We start from the raw sequence: 13,879 nt of genomic DNA, 5'->3' as shown, positions 1-13,879 counted from the left end.
TTTCTAGGTTCTCTGGGATTGAACTGTAGGCTGATTTTCCTTTGTTTTATGTCTAAAAGCCATTTATGAGTAACTACATATGATATTTGTCTTTCTGGGTCTTGGTTACCTCACTCAATATGATGTTTTCTAGATCCATCCATTTGCCTGCAAATGTCATTTTTCAGTTTCAAGATGTCATTTTTTTTCTGCTGTGTAGTACTTCATTGTGTAAATATACCACATTTTCCTTATCCATTCTTTGGTAGAGGGGCATTTGGGTTATTTCCAGGTTCAGACTATGGCAAATAATACTGCTATGAACATAGTTGAGCACATGTCCTTGTGGTATAATTGAGCATCCTTTGGGTATATACCCAAAAGTGGTATTGCTGGATTTTGAGGTAGGTTGTTTGCTAATTTTCTGAGAAATCGCCACACTGATATCCAAAGGGGCTGTATCAGTTTGCACTCCCACCAGCAATGCAGGAGTGTTCCCTTTACCATACAACCTCTCCAGCATAAGTTGTCATCAGTGTTTTTGATCTTGGCCATTCTTACAGGTGTAAGATGGAAACTCAGAGTTGTTTTTTTTAATATTTATTTGTTTATTTATTATGTATACAATATTCTGTCTGTATGTCTGCAGGCCAGAAGAGAGCACCAGACCTCATTACAGATGGTTGTGAGCCACCATGTGGTTGCTGGGAATTGAACTCAGGACCTTTGGAAGAGCAGGCAATGCTCTTAACCACTAAGCCATCTCTCCAGCCCCTCAGAGTTGTTTTGATTTGCATTTCTCTGGTGGCTAAGGATGTTAGATTCCTTTGTTGAGAATTCTCTGTGTAGGTCTGTAATCCATTTTTTTATTGAATTATTTGTTCTTTTGATGACCTGTTTCTTGAGTGCTTTGTATACTTTGGAGATCAGCCCTCTGTCCAGTGTGGGGTTGGTGAAGATCTTTTCCCATTCTGAAGGCTGCCATTTTGTCTTTTTTTGACTGTGTCTTTTGCTTTACAGAGTGTCTTAGTTTCAGGAGGTCCCATTTATTAATTGTTTCTCTCAGTGTCTGGGCTACTGGGGTTATATTTAACAAGTGGTTTAGAGGAGACTTTTTTATGTTCTTAATTTTGCCTATAATACTTGAATTCTGAAAGATCTCCATTAACAGCAACTTATAAATTCAAAACTTTTACTAATAGAACACAATAATGAAATATTTCCAAACTCCTTCCCATTCTAGTATTTTCTTTTCCTCGACTAAAATAAAATCCTCTAGAGGAATGACCACACCCACAGCACAGACTTTTTGTTTCAATTTTATTTCATGTCTGACAGCAGAATTCAGGAACCAACACTTTGTATTAATTACACCGCTTGTTCGATTATGAAAGAGTCGCGGGCGACTCTTTGCGACAGTGCTGGCCAGATGGACCTGGAGTGTAGACGTGACTGTGCCTATGGAAACTGGAGGGTTGGCTTCTCTGGGGAACAGAACTTCAGAGTCTCTGTAAACAGAGCATGTGTGAGAACAGCAAAGGTTTGAACTCTGGCTGCCCGGCCCCTGCCACGGGGCCTCCGCGCCGTCCTGTCCTGCCGGGGCCACCAGCCACCAGCGCCAGGTGGAAGAGCAATCTCATCTCCTCCTGACTTAATCCTCGCCTGTCTGCAGAGTCCTCACCGAGGGTGCCAACTGTGAGGATGGCTCTGGGTTGAAACACCTGCCCATCAGGAACTAGACTTCTACCCCCAACTTCCTTTCGCGCAGCCACAAGGCAGACATCAGATGGTGGCGACTTCTGGTCCCTCCTGAGAGGCCTGGCTATGCGGCATCCCACAGCTCCCTGCTACAGCTTTGTTTTTTCTGCGTATTTACCCAAGCATGGGATTTTAAAATAGCAGGCAGAATCTTCAGGAGGCTTTACTTGAAGCGTTTGGGCAGCAGGGCCCTGCTTTTCTCTCGGAACCTCGCCAAATTCTCCTATTTATCTATGTGTCTGCGTGTTTAGACACTGGACATTCGTCATGTGCAGGGTTCGAATCCCGTTGTTCGGGAACTGGTTTTTTTTTTTGTGTGTGTGTGTGTGTGTTTGTTTGTTTTTGTTTTTCGAGGCAGGGTTTCTCTGTGGCTTTGGAGCCTGTCCTGGAACTAGCTCTGTAGACCAGGCTGGTCTTGAACTCCCAGAGATCCGCCTGCCTCCGCCTCCCGAGTGCTGGGATTAAAGGCGTGCGCCACCATCACCTGGCTCGGGAACTGTTTTTATCCGCTTCGCCCCAGGAGGAAACACTGCATTTTCTAGATAAGGAAATGAAACACAGACAAGGTAAAGTGGGCACAGTCACAGAGCAGTAAGTGGAGGACCTGAGACTCAAAACGGTCCCCAAATAATCTATGCCTGAAGTCCCGAACAAACTCGTGGCTTTGAACAGTTGGTCCCCAGCTGATGGTAATACTTGGAATAACTGTGGAACCTTTAGGAGGAGGTATCAAGCGGCTAGAGATTGTCTGTCCCAGGTTAGATAGCCCCACCTCCATGTGAGCTAGTCTCTTTGTGTAGTGAGCACCAAGCAACAGCAGCTACTACAAGCTCCTATTGCTAGAGACTCCAGCCATCTTGCCTGCCCTGATGTGATGGACTTTATCTCCTGAACAACGAACCACTACAGACGTCTCCTCTGCCGGTTGTTGGTGCTGGGTTGTTGGTGCTGGGTGCTGGGTTACAGCAACGGGACAGCCACTAACAAGGCTCTGGTTTCCCACATCTTCTCATGAATTATCCCCAGGGCTGGCAGGCTGTCTGCGTCACTTGTAGCTGGTTAGTACTGGTCTCTTCTAACTGGAAGTCCTGACTAGTTCTTCTTTTATGCTGTCTTGGTCCTATTTCCCCCCCTCCCCCGCATGCTGTGCTTCCTTCCCAGTACTCGCCCCAGTTGATAGCCTCGAGACTATCATCAGTGTTTGCCATAGGGCTCTGCCATGGGCAGAGGCATTCTTTATCTAGATCACCTTGCATACAGCAGACCTACACCTCCAGCGGAACTAACTGGGCAGTCAACCTTTTGCTACCACACGTAAGCAGGATCCTGACTCCTTCATTTGTTTATGGGTTCAATAAGCATTTAATGAGAACTTATTGGCAAGCACTTACAAGAGGCACCAGAGGCACATGGTAAGTTGGACGCACAGTCCCTGCCTCTGAGAAACCCCTACTCCACACAGACATGGGATAAGAAGCAAGTCTAATGCCCAGAAAGTAGACTAGGGCAAGCTAGAGAGAGGCACAGCACATTGCAGGGGCAATCCCAAGGGAAGGGGCTCAGGAAGCAGTGCCACCGAGCCTCAGTCCTTACTCAGGCCGCAGGGGGCAAGGGTCCATAGCAGGACGTCAGTGTGGCGCTCGTTAAAGCTGATGTGCAAGATCCAAAGTGTGCCCCCACCCCCAAACACACACAAACAGACAGGGTCTCTCTGTGTAGCTGTGGCTGTCCTGCAACTTGCTTTGTGGACCAGTCTGGCCTCGAACTCAGAGATTCACCCGCGTCTGACTCCTGCGTGCAGGCATTAAACGTATGTGCTACCACTGTAATGGTCATGGAGGAGCCAGAGGTTGACATGACCGATGGAGCTGTAAGCCTCTTTTTTAAATTACATTTATTTAATTTGTGTGCGTGGTGGGGCAGGGGGTAGTGGGGAGTGTCAGGAAGGGGGAGGGGCTGAGATATTACTGTGTGTGTGAGCATGTGTGATGGGAATCTGTGGAAAACTTGTAGGAGTTGGTTTTCGCCCTCCACCATGTGAATAGCAGAGAGCAAACTAAGGTCTCAGGACTGGCAGCAGGCGCCTTTCCAGCTGAGCCATCTCTCCAGCCCGTTCTAGATTCTCATTGGAATTCTAGAAGATATTGGGGGGGAAAAGTGAAGTGAAAACCCTGTGTACTTACATACTTTTACATAATGCTCACAGCAGAAACATTTATTATCACCCCAAACTTCTACAACCAAAACGTCCGCTGATGGTTAATAAATGACCTATGGAATAGGTTTTTAAAACAAAGCAATAAAAAGAAACAGCTGTTACGCCAACAACAACTTGGTGTGGGAAGTTTCAGTAAGTCACAGACTGGGCAACTAACTCTGTTGAAGACTGTAGAGATTGTAGGACACCAGATGCAATCTCTATGCACAGGGAGAGGTGTCCAAAGGCAGAAGCAATCTGCCAGGTCAACGGGAAAAGTCTTGAATTGCTTACTGGCTTGGACACCTTGAGACTGCTGTCTGTAGTCCCGGACCCTCCTGGCTGTTTCCTTACCAAAGCCCCCAGTGTCCAGGGCCAACTTCATGACCTGTCTCTTCCATCCTTTACTCCGGCCTCTTTACAAACAGGAAGCGAGTCCCAGCTAAGCAAGGCCGATTCGCCCTGTGGCAAACTCTCCTGGCACTGCTGCCCTGCAGAAGGGTGCCAAGCACGTTAATACCTTGAACCCCAGTGCATATTAACGTTTCAAGTGGGTTATTAATTACTCTGGATTAAAAGCGGGTCAATAATCAACAGCTTATGCATGACAGCTGGCTCAGGTTTTATCCGGGGTCTCCAAAACCCCAAAAGGAAGGAAACAGCTGCTGGAGGACTGAAGGTTCCCCCATTTCCCTGGGAAACTGGCGAGATGGGAGCCACGTGTGTCCTTCTCTAACACAGAGGCCACCCACCGAGCTTCTGGGAAGCTGGGGAGCAAGCCCTGGAATGCATTTTCTGGTAGCTGAAGCTGGATAAGTGGCGGACTTCCTGGCTGCCTGTTTCTTTTTGTCTTTTTTTTTTTTTTTTAATAGCCTCTTGGCTGGCCCTACTCAGAGATGTTCTAGCAGCTGGGGACCTGCCTTGGGGCGGATTTGAGCTCCTGGAGCCCTGATGAGTGGCTTTGTTCTCTTAAACACTATTGTCATGCGACTCACCTATTACTGTGAATAATTTGCTAATTTTGGCCATAAAAACAAGTTCTTAGACAATCTCCAGTAATGTGTCTTTTTATGTCGATCAGGGGAGTATTTTCCTGCCTCCGTTTTGTTTGATATGGAAATGAGACCGATAGCTCTCTAGCCTGGCAGGAACTGGAGCAAGGGAGAGAAAGAAAATTGTGTCCACCACAAAGGTGGCTTCTGCCCGCTCTGCAGAGCTTTGAAGAATTTAGTTCCCAGAAAGCAAAGCCTCTCCGGATAAATGAGCATCAAATTAGAGTTTCCGCAGGGATGCAGGACTACTTTCTGGGGCTCTGGAAAACATACATGTCTATGCATATATAATTGTGGGATGTGGTGCTGATGCCCCGATTGATAAACCACCTGAGACAAAGCTTCCTTAGATCAGAAATTAGGAAGAGTCAAATCATCATCAGTTATCTGAATCTTTGGGTTCACGGGCATTTGGTTCTGGCCAAGGCAGTCAGTCCTACCCAAGTTCCCAGGCCCACACCACCTGCAAGTCTGGCAGTCCTGAACTCCTTCTTTCTTCCCTAGTAAATTCCTCCCTTTTAAGACATTCCCCCCCCCCCCCCCCCCCCCCCCAAAAAAAGCAAAAACCAAGCTGGGCGGTGGTGATGCTCACCTTTAATCCCAGCACTCGAGAGGCAGAGGCAGGTGGATCTCTTTGAGTTCAAGACCAGCCTGATCTACAAGAGCTAGTTCCAGGACCAGCTCCAAAGCTACAGAGAAACCCTGTCTCGAAACAAACAAACAAACAAACAAACAAACAAACAAACAAAAAAGACATCCCAGCACTCCATTTCTGCTGCTCGCTTTCTGCCCCAAACTAGGGATGTTGATTGTACCTGACTGAGCTGGAGTGGCCGGCCTCTCTGTTACTTTAGGCAGGCACCTCCACCTGCGACTTTCCTGCTGGTAGTCCCCAGGCCGCCTTTGTCTTGTGTTCGGTGAATAGGAAAGAGGACTTTTCTTGCTTATAGGCAATTTTCTGAGCCTGGGATTTCCACATCCTTAGGCTCTACGAGCCCCCATGCATTCCCCAGAGCAATATATCAGATCTGCTGTTGGTGTGCTAGGCACCTCAGGCCTAGCCCCTTTTGCTGGCTCTTTACCCCTACACTGCCGATGCTTGTGGAACCGTTCAGGGCTATTTCTCATCGTAGCCAGTGCTCTGTAAACCCAGTGGCTCTGCCGCTCACAGCATCTCCCTCCATACACAGAATGCGTGTGTCCCCAAGAGCCTAACTACCCTCTGAGGTAGCCTGGCAAGGCACTTTCACCTTCTCCGGCCCTCAACTTTCATATTTAAAAATAGATTGGATTCCAAGCTCTATTATACCCTTTAAATATATGATATTAGATCTGCCATCAAGAGGAGGGTTTCTTTTCCTTGGCTCCACTTCTCTCTTGCATTTGAGGGTCATTACTCCAGCCTTTAGAAGGAAGGCAGCTGCTACTCAGACTACTACAGCATGGGCGAAGCCAGAGGGCATCCTAGGAAGTGCAATGAGCCGGGCACAAATGGACAAGTATGTATGATTCCTCTCATATGACGGATCTGCAGTGTTAAAAATCCACACAGCCAGAGAGTGGAACCACGGGTGGCAAATGCTGGGAACAGCGAGGAATGGAGAGATGTTTAAGGAGGAGAGAACTTTCCATTTTGCAAAGATGAAAATCACCTGGAAGTTGAATGAACGCTAGTGTAACTATACTTTATAAAAAGGCTAACATGGTCAAGATGGTACAGTTTTGCAAAACTTGAGCTTTCTGAAAAGTGGGTGGGAAAAAGAAAACTCTTCCCAAAAGCAGCACGTGAAAGAAAAGCATCTCCAGTGTGTCGTTAGACTCCAGAAACAAACAGACAAGAGCCTTCCCAGAACCGCTCAGCCACACTGCTGTGCTTGCTCTCGGGAGGATGCGTGATTCACTATTTTGTAATCAAGACTAAGACCCTCAGCTGGGGTGGCATGAACTAGGCTTAGGGTTCAATTATTAGAAACAGCATCAGCCCTCCATGTTATGCAGAGTAGAGCTATGGATGGTCTTGTCAGTTACCAGCCAGGTAAGGGGAGAGCAAAACGCAGGTGCTCTACACTAACAGAAAAGCCAACAATGCATCTGTTCTTCCGTGCACCAGATGACGTGGTCTTCAATGTGTCATTCTGACCAATTCCAACTTCAGGGCTTCCCAGGACATGAGGTGAGCCAGAAAAGAGAAAGCTAAAGACCGTGCATCCAGGGGGGCAGTGGTTACTGAGCCCTGAGAAACGGCTAGCGAAATTCAGGAACTCAAATTCAAGGTCAACAATGAGAGTAGCCATGCGCAGATGGGAAATGTCTACTGGGCTGCCATATTGGTTAACAGTCTTAGGTGATGTGAAATTGAAACCAGTGTCTGTGAAAGTGTGTAGAGACGGGCAGAGGTGACATGGCCGAGCAAAAACTCTAATATCTTAAAACGAAAGGTGTGTAGTGAGTGCATGTGGAAGCCACAGGTAGATGTCAGGGTTTTTGTCCTTAGTTGTACCCACCTCATCACCCGCTCATTTGTTTGTATGTGTATATATGTTCATGTGTGTACTCCAGTGGACGTATATGAGCATGCACACGTATGTGGAGGCCAGAGTCCGATATCAGATGTCTTTTTCAATCGCTTTCCCTTTATTTTTACTTTTTAAAAAATTTTATATGCATTGATGTTTTGTCATGGGTGTCGGGTCCCCTGGAACTGGAGTTACAGGCAGTTGTGAGCTGCCATGTGGGTGCTGGGAGAACCTGAGTTCTCTGGAAGAGCAGTGCAGCCATACCAGGCTGTGAACTAATAACACTTGGACTAGGCCTCACCATTACAATAACCAGGAAAAGCCACAGACTGTACCCTGTGGGGAACCAGTCAGAATTGAGGCAAACAAGTACTAGATGCTCTAGAACATTAAGAATAGCTTTCCTAACTTGTATATAGGTGGCCAATTTCCTTACAGCAGCACAAGTACCAATCACTGTTTGACAAGACTTCTGTTCCCTCACTCCTGCCCAATCAGGAGTTCAACCCCCATTTGAATCTGAAATCCCCCTGCCCTGTCCCTCATTCTTTACTCCTTAAAAACCCCACCGTAGCTGAGCCCAATGCTTTCCCTAACCCAGCCGCTGTGTGGGAATAGATGGAGAGTCCAAGCTTGAGCCTGCATTAAAGGCTCTTTGCTTTTGCATAGGAACACGGACTCCTGGTGGTCTCTGGGGGACTTGTGACATGGGCATAAACAAGGGCACCTGGACAGTGAGCAATCCAGGGGAGATCAGGTGGGAGCCAGCTAGCCTGCAGACCTGGCTTCCAGGAATCTCTGCTCCACTCTCTCTGCTAGAGACACTAAGGACTGGCAGGTGGTGGAAGGAGGGATACTGCAGTAGCTGATGGGAATTGCATTCTGCCATGAAACCGTGAAAGGCAGGAGACAACGGAGGCTTCAACCTAGAACACAGAAATGGAAAAAGCAAGGAGAAGTGATTTCATGGAAGTGAGCCAGCAGGGGTGGAACTGGGGAATGAGCGAGACGGGAAGGGAGACCTAACGAGGAAGGACAAGGCTGAAGTCGCAGGCATATTCGTGAGCTGTTCAGCAAATCCTGAGACAAGGACTAGAATGGCTGAGCCGTAATTTGTTTTGGTGACGAAGAAAGAGCAGTTGGCACACAGGCAGTTCCTTAGAAGTGATGGTCCCGGACTAGAGGCCAGGAATATTGGCACAGTAGACAAATACAGCAGATAACTGGGTCAGTTTCTTTAGTAGCTGCTCCGATCTGTTTATGGACTGTTTCTCTCCTCTAGAGAACTATAAACTATATATCCTAAACTCTCTTGCAGCTTTAGTTCCTGAGGCCAAATTAGAGTGCCTCAATCAGTTGCATGTTGTCAAATCTGGAAGGCAGAAGTAGGAGCCATGTGTTTGTCTTTCCCGCTAGCAACTTCAGGGGTGGTACTTGGTTCTCTCTATAATAACTGCAGCAGAGACCTACATCCCAGTCCCGCACGTAGAGTTAGTAGGAGACAAGATCCCAGTAGATGTGACATGATTCTGAAGTCGGGCAACTGTGGCTCTGGCTTTCCAGAAGCCTCTCTGTGGCTCTACAGCTCCCGAGATTGGCCTGGCAGCAGTTCCTTGGGGGTGTTCTTGGCAGCAATTCCTGAAAACTCAGTTGAAACACTGGATCTTCAGCCTTTCAGTCATATTTGCAAGGTATCTGACACCTGCTAGTAAGGCTCCTTCTGTTTAAACGAATGGGGTAGATGCTGTTCAACGCATCTATGCATCACATCAGTGTCCCTAATGGCAGGGTAGAGCCAAAGATGGAAAAGGGTGGATCCTCGTGTAGGTCTGGGCACCTCTTAGAGCCGTCAGCCAGAGGAATCATAAAGGAACAAGATTTCAGGGGGCAGTCATGAGCAGGCTAGGAGAGGGGAAAGAGATCCAGTGCCCAGGGAATGGGTACTGATGCCCTGGAAGGGAGGAAGAAGCATGAGTGCTTCTCAACGGAGGTCCAAGGTGACAGAGTAGATCCAGCCCAACGCTAGCATGATATTGGGATCCAAACTGAACGGCCATTGTTTCCTCAAGACCAAAAGGCTCATGGTCAAGACTCTTGCCAGCCTGTAAGAAAGAGAAACCAATATTAATTCATTTTTTTTAATGGCGATAAGGTCTCACTATGTAGCCCAGAGTAGCCTTGAGCCTTGTATTCATGATTCTCCTGCCTCAGCCTCTGGAATGCTGGAATCACAGGCAGAAATCTGAGTGAGATGACGTTTTCAATGGAAACAGAGACAGAGACTTGATATATTAGTCTGTTCCTAGCTGGACTCTTAAAACATCAGACGAATAACTACTTATATCCTGAAAATTGGTGTCCTAAAGCTTGCAAGGTGAATACTGTGGCTAATGGTGTATATGAACCACTCTTGAGGCCGGGGGCAGTGGGAGAATATAGAAATTAGAGAAAAGGTCCTGGTTTAGTCAAGGTGGCTTCTGTGGCTCCCAAATAATTCCCTGCTTACTTTCTGAGGAACTGGCAAATTACCTTCCAAAGAGGCTGGACCATTTTTCACCATCCCCCATATTGAATAAGGGTTCCAGTTGCTGCATGTCTTCTACAATAGTCCTATTATCTTTGCTGCAGTCTAGTCAACTGAGTAAGTGTGAGAGGGCTTCTAACTGTGCGCTCCAGTGACGGCTAACGATTGCTAACGATGCCCTCGTGGGGGTCATCAGATTTGCACAGCAGAAGTCCTCACCAGATGAGCGAGCGATCTCATCAGCCCTATCTTTGAGTTGCAAACATCCTTCATACACTATAAATTAAAATTTCTTATTAGGTACAGACTTCACAAACAGTTCTATCCTGTTATGTGAGCTGTCTCTTCCACTTTCTTCAGGGAGTTTTTAGAATTTGTTTTTCTATACATGTATGAGCGATTTGCTTGCATGTATGTGTGTATGCCACACACACATGCACACACATACTAACACATATATAGTACCTTCAGGATCTAGAAGAAGATGTCAGATTCTCCAGAACATGGATTTACAGATGGTTTCAAACCGCCATGTGGGTGCTGGGAACTGAATTCAGGTCCTCTGCAAAAGCAACAAGAGCTCCTAACATCTGGTGAGCCGCCTCTCCAGCCCGGCTTCCACTTTCTTAATGCAAGCCTTTGAAACACAAATTGATGAAATTCAATTTCTTTTTTCACTTGTCCCTTTGGTATCATATCCATCTAAGACATCTCTGTGAAGAAAATGTAGCTCTGTGCTTTTATGTAAGAATTTTAGGATTTAGCTTTAACACTTAAGTAGTACTAGGATCAATTTGGAGATTTTTTGCATATGTCATAAAGAAAGATGACCTTTTATAACTCATACACAATAGTTTATTCAAATTTTAATTGATATATGTCTATATGGGTTACAGCATACTATTTTAACATATAGTATATAATGGTTAAATATGTAATTTGCATATGCATTGCCACAAACATTATTTATTTGCATTATGAATATCCAAAGTCCTCTCTTCCAACTACTTAGAGATGCATAATAAATTATTGTTGATTATAGTCAACCCTCTATGCCATAGAGCACCAGGACCGATTCCTTCTAACTGTAATTTTATGCCCACTAACCCACCTCTATTCTCTGTTCCCAGTCCTTCCTAGACTCTAGTAACCACCTATCTGTACATGTCTGAGATCAACTTATAACTGCTACATAGGAAAACATGAAGTATTTGCCTAAGGTATTTCATTTAACATGTTTTCCAAACTCATCTATGCTACTCTAAATGACAGAATTGCATTCTTTTTCAAGCTATGTGTATATCACATTTTCTTTGTTTACTGTAATGTCCTTCTTCTACATCTGAATGTCCAGTTGTCTTAGCACCGTTGCTTCAAAATAGGAGTCTTCTGGGTTTTTTTTTTTTTCTTTCTTATTCTAACCTATTACCAAATTTTGGAGTTTCTCTTAAAATGCTGAGTCATTCTTTCACCAGTTGCCCATCAAACCTCCTTCCCTAACTGTCAAGCCACACAATGCCAATGACTAACTGCATCTGAACCTAATTCTTCCAGGCTCTCTACCAAGCCTGGCCTCCTAGAGAGGAAACCTTCAGACTTGGAGCTGTATTGGAGCACACAAGAAATTTCCAATATACAAAGCCAGGGAGAAGAACTCCCCTGACTTCTTTAATCTGTCCCCCTCCTTGTCTACACCCCAGCTTCTTAAACTCAGACTTGCAACTCCATAAGGGGTCACACAACTGAAGGGGGGGGGAGGCTGCAAACAAAATTGGCAACAGTAGAAAGGTTTGGAAGTGCAGCGATCCAAAACTAATTCAGAATCAAATGTGTGCTGGACTGAGGGGTTTCTGGCAGACTGCAGACAGGGGCTCCTCCATGCTTGCAACTGCAGCCTTGCTTCAGAGCACACAACACACTCACACACTCTGAGTTGAGCATTTTGCCACACTACACAACGCCACTGAATGCTGCTTGGAACGTAGGTCAAATGTGAGATCATTGTATGTGATGAACTTCCGTGTTTTCACTGCACAGCTTCCTAATCTCATAGAAACACAATCATGGCATAATTAGGAAAAGCAGAGACCTTCTTAATATTGTCATTCCGTGGCATTTGTACCAGATTTGTATCTCTATGCTTATGCTTATTTACTGTTAAAAACTCTGATCTTTAAAATTGTTGAATGATAAGGTTGAGTTTCATTATATATATGTGTGTGTGTGTGTGTGTGTGTTGATGAATTTTGCCTTAGGATTAGGATGGAATTCCCAACAACTTTTGAAATAGCCCTAACACATTTCTTCAATTTTGCATTATATATTTACTTGAAGTAGTAATCTCAGTGTTGACAGTTATAGTATCAAAATATTATTCAACTCTGAAAAATATTGAGGATGCTCTCTGCCCTGCGGTATCAAATAGACAGCAAAGATTTAATTCCTTATGTAAAAATAAAAACAAAGCCAAGCATGGTGGTGTACAATTTAATCCCAGCACTTGGAAGACAGGGGAACTTGGGTGAGTTTGAGGCCAGCCTGGTCTAGTTTGAGGTCAGCCTGGTCTATAGTATGAGTTCTAGGCCAGCCAGGGCTACATAGTAAACACCAATCTGCCACACACACACACACACACACACACACACACACACACACAAAACCACAGCTCTTCTAGCTCATTAGTATGCAAGTTTGACTTCATCTTTAATAAATGGCAAAATAAATGGGAACTGTCTTAAAATAACTTTATGGTTATTATCAGTGTTTCGTTTGTATGCCTGTTTTATAGACATATATACTTGGGACCACGTGGCAGTCTCTTGGGAGAAAGGGAGCTGGGAGTGGAAGGAGGTCTAATTCCCTGGTCTCCCTCGAGCAAATCCAAAGTTCCCCTTACCCTCTCCGCTGGGCTCCTTTTGCATGTGTGTATTCTGAAGCAGGAGGCAATCACTCACTCTATAGATGGCATCTGCCTCAGGGTTCCAGCCCACCTCCCTACAATGCACAGCAGTTACTAAACATCTCTGGAACTCCCAGCACTTTGAATGAAGGATATGGTCACACAAATGCTAACAGACTTGGGTGAGATTTTTCAAACATCTCTCCTGCTTTTCTGCCTGTTAACATCTTGACTCCATTTAAAAGTTTCAAATCCGGGTTAATGTGAAGTCCTCAGTAGAAGAAGAGAAAATCTCAAGGGAAAGGTTTGGTTCCCCAAGCCAGGATCCCACCAACTGAGGAGGAAGAGCCTTTCGGTCCAGGACAGGCTTTAGGGCATCTGGGATTTGGTTTGCACCTTCAACAGTACCACAGCTTGCTCCAAACTCTGAAGGTCAATTTGGAGAGTATTCGACTGCAACCCCTCCCTACCACAAACACTTTTTTTTTTTTAATGTTTCAATTGAAGACGCAAAGTTTGCTCTCTTCCATGTTGAGATCTGAGAACAATAGCAGCTTTCTGAGGCCGCAAGACTTCAAAAGGCCGCTGAGGGACCGCTCAGAAAATGCTTGGTCCTAATGCAATGCGCAGGCATCCTCCTGAGGCTCGGTACCCATTATCACAGGAAAATCCATCATCCCCTTTCCTTCCTGGGTCCTTTGCTATCCAGGCAGATGCAGGCAACTGGAAGGCGAAGCCTTGAAGAGACAAGGCCAGACCTAGCTGGGAAACATAGAAGACTATAAAAGCCAATGAGATAAAGTATTGAGATGAACCAAATAGTATATGGATTTTTCTTTTTAATTCAAAAGAGAGGAAGAAAAAGAACATAAAGTTGGGTGGGTAAAGAGATGGGGGAACCAGGGAAGAACCGAGGGAGGAGGAAAAGCATTACATATATATATGTGTATATAT

This window comes from Alexandromys fortis, unplaced genomic scaffold (genome assembly GCF_014885135.2).
Source record: "Alexandromys fortis isolate MF-2015 unplaced genomic scaffold, M_Fortis_MF-2015_v1.1 scaffold_8_9099976_23576923, whole genome shotgun sequence".
Taxonomy (NCBI): domain Eukaryota; kingdom Metazoa; phylum Chordata; class Mammalia; order Rodentia; family Cricetidae; genus Alexandromys; species Alexandromys fortis.
This window is presented reverse-complemented; position numbering follows the sequence as displayed.